General features: G+C 40.5%; 1 protein-coding gene across 2 annotated transcripts in view; it reads right to left on the minus strand.

Annotated features, from left to right (window-relative positions):
* PID1 (phosphotyrosine interaction domain containing 1) overlaps positions 1-16775 on the minus strand; it is an 82435-nt gene that overhangs the window by 53085 nt on the left and 12575 nt on the right. The gene's annotated exons all lie outside the window — the stretch shown is intronic.

Here is a 16775-nt window from a genome sequence, read left to right on the forward strand (position 1 = left end):
TTAGTCTGTGATACTCTATTTGGAAGCATCTTTAAATTGTCTTTGATATGAGAAACTGAACACGCTCACTTGCTGCAGCATACCTAAGGGGTAAACCATGAAGATACGAAACAAATCAATGTCGCGTTCCAGCTAGAAATATACCACAGCTCTGTCTAAAGAAATGTGCTTTTGTTTAAGCTTCATAACTTGACTCTTACACATCAGCAATTATTAGATGTATCTGCAATGACTCCAAATCACATTTATCAAAACCAAACTGTACATTCTGACTATCATTGAGAGATTCTTAACCTGTTTTGCAATCACTCCTTTCCTTTGCCTCTCCTTCAACTCTGCCAGGCAGAGGGACAGTATGGGTTCTGGTTTGTAGAGAGATGCTAAGTGATTTCCCAGAACCAAATAAGAAAGCTGTATCAGAGCTCAAAACTCAGGTCCTTACTTTTCAGATCAGTACTTTAGGTGAGGAGAATGCTTCTTAAATATTTTTACACAGGGCACAAATCCAACTATTCAGATTTCACAATACTTTCATACAGATTTTTGTGGATTTGAGTTTTCCACTGAAAATTAATGAGAATTTCTTGGAAATACACCTCCCACATAATCCATAAATACTTATCAGCTAACTGACAGCCTGTTAAAGCAATATGCTTCTGAAACAGTTTAAACTTACCCTCATTGGTGTTTGGATCTAATAATTGTTATGATCCTGGATTTACAGCATTTTCAACACTCTCGTAAGCACATTCAAGGTACAAACACTAACAGCCTGTAAAAACAATCTTGCTTTCCTACCTCACGCATGAAGTTACAGCCTATTACAATACGACTTCAGGGCCCCTGTGCAGTTTACACAAGCATTCAAGCTTTCAGTGAAAAAAAAAAATAAAATCCACTCGTACTATTTTGCATCTGGCTCATATTACATGTCATCCCATTCACTCTCCCAAACACATCTCAAGCAAAAAAGGGCTCTGTTTAAAATGATTATGCATTGAAGAATATTCTTTCACACATGTTTCTGAAGATAACAGTGCACTTTGCCAGCCAGGATTACTGAGCTCATGGAGAAAACCTATTTCATTTCACTTTTCAGTTCCCATTAGCAGCTTTTTGTTTGGAGTTTCCTAGGCTTTTCAGTGAAGCTGTTAGCAAAGGCCAAACAACAGCTTGCCAGCCCCAACATGCACAAGGAGAGCTCAGAGCCTAAGATCCAGGTTGATTACCTGCTAATGACCAACCACAGTGCTGGGCCTGCTGGGCCCATCAAGGAACTGTTGTCTGTTGCAAATGCAGCTCTCTCCAACAGCTTGTCTGGCTCCTATATACAGGCTGTAGATCTGCTGCCATGCTGAGATTATCTTTCTGGAGAAAACAAGTAGGAAGAGCGTGCTGGAGACCAACTACACAGGCCAGGGTGACCTTTGCCTGAGACCAGCCCCCTGGGGAGCTACAGCCCCTCACTGAGCACAGGGAAACCATGGCATACCTCAACAGCCTACAAGAAAAAGTGGAGGTGGAAAACTCACCAAAATGTTTGTTTAACCTACAGCTATTTTGCAAGTGGGATTTTGGATCAAAACAGAGTTAATGGTTGGGAAACAGCCAACTGAAGAAGATTCTATCCCAGTATATAATTTCTCCCTCTCCGTGTTCTGAAAAAGCTGTTTCTGTTGGTGAGCTGTACACAGAAGTTCTCAAATAACATCGCTTCCATTAGACATTCAAGAGATGAAAACACTCCATTTGGCCCCTGAATATTGATCTGGTTCTCCAGTACAGTTCTTCTCCTCTGCCAGCATCTCTATCGATTTCAGTGGGACTACAGACAATGTTATAAAGACCACATTTCAACCAAAATGCAGAAAGCTATGATGACAATCCATTTTTTTCATGTTTTAACAACCACATACACAGTCTTCAACAAGAAAAAGACTACTCTCTGCCTTCCACAGGCAATTCAATAGTTGCATGAGTAGCAACTTGGAGTGGTCGAGTGCCAAAAACTCTAGAGCACAATTGGCAACAGATAAATAACTAAGTTGCTAGAGAAGTGCAGGGCTGGCTGGGGGTAGACACAGAAATATCCTTTTGCTTTGGATTGTGTATCTGGTACAGACCACGCTGCGCTCCCTGCACACAGGTCATATGATGGCTGTCATAAGAAAATCAAGACTCTTCCAGGAGACATCATGCAGTGAGACCCCAAATAAGCAAGTTATTTAAACACGTGCCTAGCTTTCACTATGTGAGCAGTCCCAGTAAAGCACACGTGGGTAGTCAATGGGATTATTCATGTGTTTTAAGCCAAGAACAGGATAAAGTGTTTCGCTCAATCCATTTCTTAGTTTCCACTCCAAACTGGCATCTCCTCCGGAAACCGTTGGCAAATGCTGACATATAACAGTAGCCAATAGGGTTTTTTTGTTGTTTGCTTTTTTGGATTTATTTATTTATTTGAGAAAAAGGTTTTAGCTCTCCGCTATTGTGAACCCAGAATATTTCTTCATAGTGTTTTAATTTCACAAAGTTCTTGAAAAACACAACTTTGGCATTTCAGCAAATAAATTTTCAGGGAACATGATACCATTCACATTTTATTTGCCAGAATCACTAAGTTCACTTATACTGAACATCATCAAAAGGTCAGAATATTATCTGACATAAATGTATAAGTTCAAAACTGCACATTATTTGTCCTTCATTTCAGTTAGATGGTGCTGCTAATATAAACTATGTTTGAAAGAAATGTTAGAAGCAACGTAAAAATAAAAACAAAAAATTGGTCACAAGTTTTTAAATTCCTTAAGCAAACAAAGTAACTTATTTGCCAAAGAACGGATCAGAGTGGTAATTAGCATTGTATTTTCCTACTTGCTGAACAAGAAACCATTCGGTGTAAGGTTTAAGTAAAGCTCCTACTAATAGTAGAAAACTACCTTCATGTAAAACCATGGTTTTTCCTATTCATGGATTCAAGTTCCACCATTTTCTTTTGCTTAGTTCAGCTGTCCCTAATGGTGTTTTCTTCCATAGAGGAAAAGGATACAACAGCGTATAACTGGTATACCAAACCCTCAGCAGGCCAAGGTTGTTCCTGCAGAGGAAAAGCTGATTCTCTCCTCCTTGATGGTCTTCAAAGTGCTCCCTATTCACATGAAATGCCCATCATCATAACCCTCTTAGCTACAGGTTAATTCAACATAAGATTCAAGTACTTCTGATTCATTTTTCAACATTCATTTTATCAACTCAACAATCACATCTTAGCTCTAGGATCACTACCCTATAGCATTCAATTTGCACATTCTAGGTACTGTGCATTTAGTCTGAGCACAATCTTCGTTGCTGCTAAAAATAAAAATTCACAGCATTTTGCTTTAATCTGTCAACAAAAATACAGCCTTTTCCACAACTCGAGCCAAATGACTCGGAGAAAACAACTATGACACCATACAGTTAAATGTGTCATCAAGGAGAAAAGCAGGCACTGACAATCTGTAATAATATGCTTAATACTTCTTCACAGTTCTTCATTTTCAGGTCACAACTAAACAGTCACTGTTGTTCACAATATTAAGCACTGAGATTGAGCTGGACCTTTTATTTTCTACCAGGCAGTGGAAATAAAATAGACACCCACTGAATAAACAGAACTAAGAAAGAGTTACATGTTGAATGTGAAATGTATTTTAAAATTCCCCAAAAGATGGCCAGGAATTCATGATAGTCTATAATCTAGCAGTGAAAGATGAGCAAAAGACACAGTTTACAGACTACAGGGATTGTGTCATTGTGAAAGTAAGTCACAAAGTTTTCATCCCCACGGCCCTCAGTCCTTAATATCTCCTCACATCTCACATATCTTACATCAGTGCTATAACCAACGTCCAGCTTCATCAGGAAGCACCACATTTCCAGATGATCTATATTTTGCCTACTTTTGCCAAAGACACACACAGAGTGAACTGCATTGTAAACCCCAAAATGGTAGGGTTAAAAAGACTAATTTTGAGAGTTAAAAGCCTCTGAAATAGATATTTTCCAGAATCAGAAGCAATCTTCAGTGCAACTCAATCTTCCACGTCACCTACAAAGGAACTGCCACATGAAATCCAAATCAGAACAACAGATCAGCCACTGGGAAAAATCAAGAATAACCTCTCTATATAAAATATCACTTCATGCAAGTACTCCCTCTGCTTTTGAAATTCTGGCATCAAACTCAAACCGTTCAAGAGCATCCCAAAGCAGTGCACAGCAGTGTAGGAGAACAAGGGCACAAACAAGTGCAATGAACAGCAAGGGTATTTTGGTGAGCCCAGATGTCCCTTTTACCTACTCCCAGTGAAATGTAACTTATCAGAGTATCCTGCCTATACGTACAACAGATTGCACTGCACTGTCTTATTCATGGTCAAAGGAGACAAAAAACACACTAGTCCTTTATGCTTACCTCATCATTGACACAAGCTGAGCAGTGACCATATGACCCCAAGCTCCAGATTTTCAGCAGGAAAAGAATTCAGACACATTTCACGTGAAAACATATCCACTGCTTTTATTCAAAGCAAATGCAATCTAGTATAGATAAACGTTACATCTGATCCATCTCTTGTTAAACAAATTTTGCTAATACACTTTATTTTTTTCCCTTTCTCCATGTTAAACTTCACTGTCCAATATTTACCTTGTACGAATGGTTCATATAAAAATTGGACTGAAAATTGAAATAGAACTCTCCACATAGGAGATGGAAGCACTTAAGTCAAAACTCATCCCATCAGCAGCCTGCTCTGCAGCACAGCACTGACCAGCATGCACAAATCCAGGATTCTGACACAGATCTTTATACTGCGGCAGACCTGGCCTTTGAAATCCAGTTAGTACGGTTATATCCCTTCTGGCAACTTAAGAGAGCTGGATTTCACCAGCCTATCAAACCCAAATCCATTCAATCTCTTTCAGATAACAAATTCTACTTAGATGAAAGAGCAGGTTATCGTGTCTGAATTCAAGTCTAAATTGCAGGGGAATAGCAGTGGGCATGAAGGTACAATAAAATCACCTTTGGGGACCCTGGTACATATTTTGGAAGCTCAGGGAGCCCATGATGTGGCTCAGCATACCCATATCGAGGGCCCAACATCTGCCAAGGGTTTTGGGCAAAAGCACATTGGCAACATCATACCAAAAGGAGAGGCCTTCATGTGCTGCATGGTCATGCATCAGAAAGTGAAGGAGTGTGAGCCACCACTTATCTGCTCATGTCCACCAGGCCAGACCACCTGTGCCAATGTATGCAAGTACACACCAAGCAGAAGATAGTATCAAGCAAGGCACGAGGCTGGAAAGAGGAAAGTGTCAAGAGTGGTAACCAGCATCCTCCCTGCACTACTCCCTGCTGTCAGCACAAAGGCTGCTTCTGGACCTCTCCAACCAGCACTGAACACAAAAAGGTGGTTAGGACAAAGGTCTGGCAAAGAAATCCATAGTATATAGAAAAATGGATGTGTGAGGGGGAGCAGGATATCAGACTGTGGATTGAAAAGCAGGACAAGGACACAGGAAACCTTTCTCAGGTGGCCAGTCTCATCAAAGCCAAAAACAGCTGAGGGTCTAAACTCTTCTAGCAAAAATGCTGCTGTATGCAGACACTGAGAGTTACCCCACTACACTACAATACCAGCTCCTTGGGGAATACTCTGCTTCCTGTTATGACAGAACAAATCTCTTAAAAATGCACAACTATCAAGACTCCATTAAAAAAAACAACAATCCTTATCGATACCCTGATCACACAACTGCATGTATGATGATGCCTCATTTTCTTACGAGTTTAAAGAACTAAAGAATTTGTTTCCTCACAATTTAATTCATGTGAAACGTTTTGTTCTCAGACCCTGTGTACTTTGAGTTTGCTCTGGCTGGATTCCTCCATCCTGTTGCCAAGCTTATGTGATTCCAATCAGCTGCCCAAACAAAACACAGTCCCAGATACAAACACCCTCCGAACTGCAGGGAACTTCAGCCAGATGAGAATTTCATGAGTGATCTTCTAACATCTTTATACAGCCAAACTAAACCCCCCAACCTCAGCAAATCTGAATATATAGGATATTCAGAGACCACGCACCCTCTCTTCAGCTGTAATTGCTTAAAACCAGGATTACCACTATAGAAATTCACATCAGAATAGAGTCAATAGTTCAGGGTATTAATAATCATCAGATTAAAAATCATGAATCATTAAAATGTCAGTAGAAAAGGTAAAAATTAATAATAATAATAATAATAATCACAGTGCCACAATAGCTTTCCAATTGGATTTTTGAACACTGCAGTAACTGAGCCTCCACTCCACTGTTTCAGTAGAAATTAGGCAAGTGGATGAAAGATTGGCATCTAACCACAACTGTTTGGAACTTTCTGCTGCCCAGTGGTCATGGCATATGTCTTATACCAGGAGAACATTTTTTTAGCATCAATAAAATTATTTTCACCATTTAGTTGCTAGTTATAAGAAAGCACTGGGAGCTGCACATCCTACTTGATCAACTGAGCCATACTCATAACTGCTTCCCAAACTCTCTGCATTCTGCTTCCTTCCCTTCCCTGATGATGTTGGCCTTCAAGCTAAATACAGAAATCAGCAAAGGAAACCAACCCAGGTAGCACAGCTCCACTGGAGAAGCACTGAAGGAAATTAAAGTCATCCCTTTTACCTGCTGTTCATCTCCTTGTATCCAGAACAGCTGTACCTCCCCAGGAGCACTGTGTGCAAGCCTGGAGTTTTTACTAGATTACACATCTCCAGAAGTACCAGTGTGCCAGAAATTCTCCATGTGAGCCCATATATTTATCAGCCCCAGCATTTTCCAGGCCAAATGGCAGCCGGAACATAAGCCCAAGACAAGACAAAAGGTTTAAAAAGAAAACAGTCGAGGGAAAAAAAGAAAAAAAAAAAAAAAAAAAAAAAAAAAAGAAACAAAAGCGTGGAAAAATGAAGAAATAGAGGCTGACAAGAAAGGAAAGAACCAAATAGGACACGCAGCAGCATAAATCTGTCAAGTTCATTCACTTTGATTTTGAGCTTGACCCCTTAGCTCCTTTCCAACATCTCCTTCCCCTAACATGAGTTTCCAGTAGATGTATTATTTGGTATAGTTGGCCCAATATTAAAACAATGGAATCTTGCAACATGAAGGCAGCTGTTCCTTTTTCAATCTGCTCTTGGAGGCTTTCCAATAATTTCTGTGTCAGAGGATGCTTTACAAAGTTCTTTCTCCTTGCTCCAGGCCTGGCAGGGAGAGCCCATTGTGTACAATACCTGCCAGACAGCCACTACGCTCCCCAGCACAGCCCATTCAAAAAAAGAAAGCTTTTCAGTCACATTCATTATTTTCCTTCATTTTTTTTTTTTGCAATAAATCAATAATTTGTTAGGCAGTTCTGTAGCTCAGTGATCTGCCTCTTGCCTTTCAAATGCTCTGACACAGGGCTATGAACTGAACGACAGAGACGTCTGTTACAAATAAGGAATGTGCTGTGATTTATTTGCAAGATACTCGCATTTTTGCTAATATTACATAGAAACAAAGAGTGCAAATTCTTGCCAAAAATGCTTATGTATTTGGTTAAATGCAAACCAAATGAACTTTTGGAATAAGTCTGTTGATTTGTTGCATTTACAACTAGGAGACGATGATCCACTCCTTTCTCTAAAGCTGCCCATTTTAACGCTGACTTCTAGTTAGCCCTTTGATGCTAATTTACAGCATTTACTTTTGCAGGTCCTAAACACTCTTGGGATTTAAGCCCGGCATTCCTGAGGATCTCAGAGTTGGGGTCCTCCCGTTTCCAGTGGACAAACACCATCTCCAAGTGAACAGACCCGCTTTTCCAGATGCTTTTCCCAAAACACCCTCTGTTTTGGGAAGCCTTCAGCATCAGAGTCCCACGAATCCCCTCTGGCCACCCTTCTACTTGCAGGCATTTCAGCTCCTCCTCAGTATTAATCCTTTCTCACTACCACCAATGAATAATTAATGATGCAGAACCTCTGCCAGGATTCCTGGTGATTCAAAACTTTGGGGATGACGATGCAGAATACAGACAAAACTTGGGTTCCGCTGCAGTGCAAATGCATAACCTCTGTCCCCAAGGGGATTTCACACAGTAGGTATTCTCACTTCCTATAGCCATGAATAAGAGCAGCACACCAGAAAGTCTATGTCAGGAATAAGGAAGTCCACAGAAAATGATCAAAAATTACTCTTCTACAAAATGCCTCATTAATTCAGCAAAGTTCTACAGTTGCATAATTGACAGGATTTGCACCAAGAAGCTTTTACAAAATAAAATCAAACCAACTCATTTACATTCCTGTTTCTCCTGCAACTATCTCACTGGTTAAGTTGAGCCAAAAAAAAGTCAGATGCAAAATTCCCCAGCCTCTTGCAGAGCAGAACAGTTCAAGCAAAGCGGCTGGGATAGCACTGCCCTTGGCTGGTGCCCGCCTGCAGCAAGCAGGGACAGGACAGAGCTCTGACAGCCACGAGCTCCACGTATAACAGCTCAATCTGCATGCTGTTTTCAAGGTTTTCTGTAAGTAATTAATGTTTACTGCTGTTTCCACTTTTCTGATTTTCAAAGGACAAGTCCTTTGTGCTTGATGAGGAGATTAAGCTCCTCAGTTCTTAACAATTTCAGCACCCAAACCTGGAGATACTCAGAAATTTCTCTTTAAAATCTCAGTTTCTTCTTTACTTGTCAGCAGAGTTCAGATATTTTTGCAGAAGCCCAACAAATCCCTCTGCTGAGTATCACATTTCAAACTGCTAGTGATAATATGTATATACATGTCTACAGTTCTTGGGAAAAAAAGAAAGAAAAAACTCCTCAGAAAAGAAATAAAATGAGCACTATGAGATTCAACCAAAAGCCCTTCTCCCCCCAAGGCATGGTTAATAGCAAGTACATATGGGACCAATTAAACAGAGCTAACTCCTCACACAGGCACTGCAGCGTCACTCTGGAGGAATCCACAATTGATTAAACAAACTCAAGTAATTCCATTCTAGAAACACGTACTCATTCACAACCAAATCTCAGTCCTTAGGAATCCCATATGCTGTGAAACAACTATCCCTGCTTCCCCAGGGATCCATGGCAAAACATGCATGAAGCTCAGCAGGAACAGTACTAGTCTCCTTGCTCCTGCTGCCTTACATGTGCTACTATGTTTACCTATAGCTGTAGCATTATTAGTGCTTTATAAAGTAGCAGTAAACATTACTATTTCAGTCTTATAATTCAACATCATGAATAGACTGAAGTATACCTAAGGATGGAGACATTAAATTGCTTAACTACATTAAACAAAAGAGCTCAAAACTGTACAGATGTTCCCTTCCAGCAAGGCTGGCATAATTTTAACATTTCAGACCTGTATAATGATCATCATTCAACCTCTGACATTTGGAAGGTGACTTCCTTTTTCTGGTAATTATACTCTAATGTAGCCCAATCTGCTCTTAATGTCAATTGACACAGCAATGACTGGCAAGTTTTCCATGCAGAGAATGTCTGCAGAACAAACAATTCTGCAAAAGAGAAGACAAACAGAATAGGCTTTGCCTCTCAGCATACCTCCAACTCCTTTTTCCTCCTCTGGTCAAACCAGTGACCACCGTAAACCCAAACCACTATCAGCCCCTTTACAAATTGATTGATAAAAGAACATTTTCTAAAAAAGCCAATCAATTCAGAATCTGCAAGTTTTGGTTCTACTGTGAGCAATGAAGTTGTGGGAGACACAGGAATGTAAATGAGTGAGGTTTGGTTTTTAAATGTTCCTTGTATAAACCCTGCCAATTATCAAAAACAAAACAGATTTCAGGCTTATGGGATATCAAGTAATACAGAATGTTAACCAGGGAAAAGAGCTTGGGCTTTTAAAGCTGCAGGCTCCCCTAGATACAGATTTAACACAAACTCTTGTAATACAAGATGATGGAAATATTCTAAATGCCCAAGACACTTATAGTCTCCAGTGTGGGTGTGCTGGGCAGCTAGTTAAACTGATGTGAAAGAACCAGCAAAATTAAAATAAATGAACTGCCTGCCCAGCATTTCCCCACTGTCTTCTTCCCTTGCCCCACTCAATTTAACTTATAAGCATGGAGTTATTTCAGCATCCTTCAAAACGCGGAACTGTGCAAGAGAAGTTAACAAGGTGACTTTTATCAAACTTGATGCATCCGCGGTCTGAATTATTTACCCTAAAAAATAAAAAGGAAGGAAAGAACTTAGGGGCCTCTGATCAAATATTAAAGTTTTGCATCTTGTGAATATCAATTAGACATTCATCTGGGGAAAAAAAAAAAAAAAAAAAAAAAAATGTTTATTTTAATAAAAAAGATGTGTATTTGACTGAAAAAAAACCCAACTCTGATACAGAATGTTTGAACAGCTTTACATATTCAGCCCTCTGTAACAAGACTGCTAAAAATTCCATCTGCACAAACACCACTGCCACAAATAAATAATTGCCAAAATAAATCCAGCAGACTGCCATGCAAAAATGAGCCTTCTATCTCCTAATTTGTGATAATGCTTTTTATAGCATGTCTATTTGCTCAGATTTGTAGCTTTTGTTATTTGCATTCTGACCACCAAGCCCAAGGGTTATCAATTGTATAATTCACTTTTTCTTTGGAACTCTTTGTGCTGCAGCTCTATTTCTGAAATGCTCTTATCTAAGCTATTTGCATGTCTAATGGACATACAGTTCCTTCAAAAATATCTCTGGGCCAAACTGATAAGTGATGACAATGACAGTCATGTGGGGAAAAAGGAAAAAGAAAAAAAAGGCCTGATTCTGAACATTTGCAGATATGGCAGTAAGCAGTTACCCTGCAGATGTGAGGTACACGGGTGCATACACACGGGGATTCAATATGAACCTCCAGCACCGCTTCTGCATGAGTCCGCCCCAACTCTGCAAAGTGAGAAGAATCCACATGGGACTTCTGAAGCAAATCTGCCACTCTCTGTTACAAGAAAAAGTAACTGTCCAGCTCATGGCATTCATTGAAGTTTCCTACCTTTGGAAATGAAAGATAACTAATACAGCAATTAAAGTAAAGGCTGACCCACAAGCTTGAGTCATGAAGACCAACTCCTTTGATGGAGTATCTTCTACAGAAGGGAAACTCAACGGTGAGCTTCTATCAGATGAGATAGCACAACACAGAGAATCATACAATGGCTGAGCAAGGCTCTGTCTCATCTCCACTCGCTTCCATCAGGATTTGCACTGCAGCTGCTGAGATACACAAGACTGCTCACTGCAAAGTCTTCTCTACCAACATGCTGTTTAAGAACATGCTTTGGTCCAGAAGCAAATCTTGAAGCAGATAACCTCAGAAGTTAAAAGTCTGGGTGAGCTGTTAACTGCGGACACAGATTTTTGTGAGGGAACTTTGACTCCATACCAATCAATCACTACCAGTTTTCTTCCAATATACTGACCTTTAATCCAACTATAATATTTCTAGTCCTACATGGCCTTAGCAGCAGAAGACATCCCTGTTGTTTTTTTTTTTAATTATTTTTTTGATCCCAGGTTCTCTGTCTGGAACCGATTTTCAGATGACATTAGAAAAGCCCCTGAAATAACATCAGTAACATTTTGCATGCACAGCTATTTGCACAAGCCAAATCTACAGTTTTACAAGACAATCAAATAGATAAACATCTGTCTGCTCCATTCTGAGCAGCTGATGAGAGCAGGGGACCTTTGATCATCCAACAAAGCCTGTTCCCTCTTGGGTGCAATCCAGCAACCACCATAACAGAAACGTTCCAAGTTTTGCTTTTCACATCTTAAAGTGCTGGTTGGGTATCACAAGCATCTCAGCATCACTCATACTACAAACAACACAACAGGAAAATCAGACACTGAGGAGCTCCCTGCAGAAACAGGAACACAAACTAATGAATTTTTCTGTTGTTAAGGCCAGGCAATCGTATGCGGTACTTATCTATAAGGATGACAACAGTTTTCAACTGCTGCATAACAAGAAAACTAAACAAGCAAATCTGCTTAAACACCAGATTTTACAAATGAGTATTTGTAAAAATAAAGATTAGAAGTAATCTAAAAAACCATGGCATTCAGTGCCATATTCAAGCCTAATATAGGATTACGAGGGAACCAGCTTCAACCAGCACATGAAACAGGGCTGAGGCTGTCGTCTATATTCCCCTGTAGCATCTGTAGAAAAGCGATTAGTTTCAACTCCTGCCCTATGACATAAGCATTTCCACTTTCATGATTTATTACCAGTACAGTTTGAAATTAACATGCTTTGGTGGCTGTCACTGATATTCCCAACTCAGTGGAATAAAGCTGTTCCTGAAGCAGATTTGGGATTGCCTTTTCTGCTTACACAGTAACCAAATCACAAACGCAGTTTACTGTGAAGTTGCCAATACTTAATAGTGTTTAATGGTGCGGCATGCATCTGAGTGAGGACAGGGCACAGGCATCCACATGGAGAACAAATCAGTTCATTGGCTTCAGTACAGCTTCTCTCTGTGCCCTCCTCCCAGAACACATACCACTGAACCAGAGAACAGGAGCAAAACGCAGCTTGAGGGCTCCTTATTTGCTGACTGATCAGCTCAGAACAGGCAGTTTTGAGGGAGAAACAGGAGACAATCTGAAAGCAGCAGAACCAATGAATGCATCATGGAAGGAACAGCACACGCAGGATATGGGGATTGTCTTACTTCTCTTTCCTACCTAGGTTTAAAGGGTACTGCAAGGCTTTCAAAGTCATCCCCATTTGAACATTATTTTCCATCTGTATGTTTCAACCCTCAAACCTGCATTTGATATGAAAAAAAGCACAGCAAAGAAGCAAAGTTGTCTTACTATATTACATTCACTTAATAATCATAAGCAGTTTCTCAGAAAAGTCCTCCAGGCACAGTTTTAATGTTAAAGCAATTCTTGCTCCATTTTAACCATCCAACAATACAGAGCTGATAGTCCAGCTCATTGAAAAGTACAAGACCACATTTCCAGAAATGCTGTCATTTCTCAGGCAGAGCTTAGTCATGTGCCTGGCTGCACAGCAGCTGCTTCTGACACCCCAAATTCAGCACCAGGGTCCCCACACTTTGGGCACACAGTGCACAAAGTCAGTGGCAAAGCTTCCTGCTACAGCCATCAACAAGGTATCTTCCACCTGCAGTTTTTTGGGCAGCTTAGGTAGGTTTATAAATACACAAATCACATTTGAGTAACAACTCTTTCTTGAGTTTACTCAGTTATACTCATTTCACCAACTATAAAATTCACGACAGGGAAGACAACTGGAGAGGAAATATTACAATCAGTTCTTAGAAATTTTACAACATTCACATAGCACATAAGAAAAGACTGATTAAGGACAGAGTTCAAAACAGTGACGGAGCATAGCAGGCCATTCCTTTCACTTTGTGCTGCTGGACGTGGGCTGTCGGCTGGTTGACTTGACATGCTGGCAGTGAGAGTACACAGTGGGACCATGCAAATTACAAGTAAAGCAGGGAATCATTACCTGGGATGAGACGTAAACCAGCCCCCAGATTTTTCATCTAAGGGATGACTCTGCTTCTCAAGAGCACTCCACAGCACACAGGCAAAGCTTGTTTTGGACTAGCACGAGTGGGGAATGAACAATCTTTCCTACTCATCAGCAGGTATCCTTCCAATAAAATAAGCACCAGAGGAAAGTGGCAAACCCTTACCAACTACACATCAGGGACCATACCACATATTTCATCAGTAAAGTCAGGTGGTTCTTTTGATAAAGTAGATGCTATAGTCAAGTGAGACAGGAAATCCACAGTACGTTCCTATTTTCCACCAATTTGGCAAGCATCACACTGCTCTACTTAAGGCTTCAAGCTTCTGTTTTGTAGAAAGACAGAAAAAAAAGAAAAAACATTTTTAAATAAAGCCTACAAGAATTTGATTAACTGCCCTTAAAAAAATACTTGACAAGCTCTTTGCATGTTTTCGAGTGGCCCATCCTTAGGGCAGATGAGTACAGTAGAAGATGATAATGCACTAAATAAACACTTCTGTTCAAAATCCATACGCCTACTTACGACTAGCTTGAGACACACAAATATCTGCAGCTTATTCAGTTTCAAATCCTCTGCTCTCAAAATGTCCATTCAGCAGCCTTGCCAGATATTGTTTCACAATACTACAGGCTCACTTATTCATAAACAAATCATTAACATTCTTGACATAAATCCATAGTGTACAGCAAATCCCAGCTATGATAATGTTTTACTACATTTGCTGTGCCCATCATGAATGGGAGTTCTGTTTCCACAAAAAGTAAAAAAAAAACCACCCTCAACAAACAAAAGGCAAATTATTCGCTGCGAGAAAACAGCCAGGAAGAAATGCCTATGCACAAATTACAAACTAATTATCAGGTTCATATAGCAACAAACCTTGTGTTCAGTCAGTAAGACTGGTTGTCACAATTTTTGCAAGAAAGCTTCCTGCGAGGACTCTAATAATGACAAAACTCCAGTAGTTAAACACAGCACTGCAGACTTTTAGAATTTCCTCAGCTACATGGAAAACCTTTTACACATTCCCCCTTCTCCAAACATGGGCACAAGAACTGCCTGAAAAGATCTCTCTAATGCCCTCCGGCATTCACACAGCACTCTGGGCTTATTTACAATTCCGTACCAGAGGTATTCAGCCAAACCCTGACATGATTGTGACCCATTTGTTTTATTTTTATACTCCTACATCAAAGCTTATATCAGGCTAATTATAATGAACAGTATAGCTTAATGAACACGTTGGGACTAGCCAGCTTATCTCCACCACATAGACTCCATACAGGTGGCAGCATGGTTTAAATCAGAGTTCCCAAACAACAGCCTACAGGTAGAACCAACATGGTGATGTAGCCTTCCCACCTGGCCGCAGCCTCACCAGAGGCAGAGGCTGCCCAAGGGCAGGGACCGCCCAGCACAGAGATAAGGAATCCACACTGCTCAACTCACCAGTGCCTTCTCTGCCTTCTTTAATGAATTAAACACCTTTCTCACTGGCCGCATTTTAGTAATTTCAAATGATAGTGGGAGATGGTTAAACTTTCCATTGATGCTCTTGGCAGAAGAAAAGTAAGCTCTTCAGAGCTGGATTTCTCCATGGATTGATAAACATAATGCAGACTGCTTTCTGTGCTGGCTGCCAACTCAACCCAATAAATAAAAGATGTTTTCAATTCCGGAAGAGATGCATGTGCACTGAAAGATTTAGTATTTAGCAAAAACCAAATGCTGTCCTGCAAGAAATTAGGCCTCACTTCGCACTCAGAGCACAGCCCTATTGGCAGGAGTGGCTGTTCATTCATTGTCAGTAAAAATACACACGTCTGAAATCATGCAGAAGTGAGAGCCCTTCTATTTCTGTAAAAGCATGCACATATTTACTATTACACTCCAGCACTTCCCCTTCTTTCATTATTCCAATTGGCAGGGCTTTTCTATTTGCAGCTTGCTTTAGATCCAGATTTGTGATAATTTAACAGTAGCACACTCGCATACCAACACACAGAGCCCAGGTAACCCACAGGCCTGAGCTGCTAAGTGATGTTCAGCAACACAGGAGAACAAATTTACAGCACGTATTTACGGGTTTCACACATCTGTTAGTATGAAAATAGTCAGAACTGAAAGAGTGCAGGAGATGAATACATTTAGGAATCTGCCTCCAGGTTTCCAAGCATCTCAGAATCACCGTTACAGACATTGCCTGCAACACTAACAGATATAGAAAAAAAAAACACCAACAGTTTAAGAGAAAATTGCACATAATCACACATCTACAGAAACAAGGCTCTAAAGAAGCCTCCAACTATGAGGGTCAAGCTGACGCAACACATGACTTAGAAGGAGGCAAACATCTCCATCAAGGATCAGCAGGCACGAAATGATGCAGTCATTTGCAGGACAGCACAACAGCAAAATGACAGCAAAACTCAGTTTGTCTACACCCCTCTGCTCAAAACTTGAGTGCAGCTGGGGCCATAACTCCCACTCATCTGCTCTGGCTGGCCTGCAAAACAGGTGGCACACATCCCCTCACCTCACCTATTTATGTCATCCTATTTGCCTCTGCTATATTTTGCACTAATCTAGTACCAAAGGACAAAAACCCAGCCACACAGACTAGAAGGCTCAGGCCCCTGCTCCAGCAGCGAGGCAATCAGTGTTTTACCAGTGATCTCATGCAGGACCAGAGCCGAGGCTGAATCTCCAGATTGCCCTTTGCAAAATCTCAGCATCAGTGATACCAGAAGAAAAGATCAGCAGGTTGGTTATTTTTGTACTTCTGTTTATTAACACTAGGTACATAAAATAAGAAAAAAACAAGAAATGCCAGAAAAGCACATACTGATGTTAACCACAATGGCAAACTGAAAGTATGCACTGAGCCTTCCCTTCAGCCAGGAAATATTTTCAAGCTGTTCCTTTTACAGCTAGTCACTGGGTAGGAAATGCTTTTTAGACAGAAAAATATTTTCTTTTCCAGAAGACACCATAAAATCCACGCACAGAGTACACTTGGATGAGAATTAGTTACTTGTTTACTGCAGTAGTGTGACACACCGCTATTCCCCACACATCATCCACACAACTCAATTCCTCCAGTAAGCAAAGAGTGGCCTTGCTCAGTG

This window comes from Excalfactoria chinensis, chromosome 9 (assembly GCF_039878825.1).
Source record: "Excalfactoria chinensis isolate bCotChi1 chromosome 9, bCotChi1.hap2, whole genome shotgun sequence".
Taxonomy (NCBI): Eukaryota; Metazoa; Chordata; class Aves; order Galliformes; family Phasianidae; genus Excalfactoria; species Excalfactoria chinensis.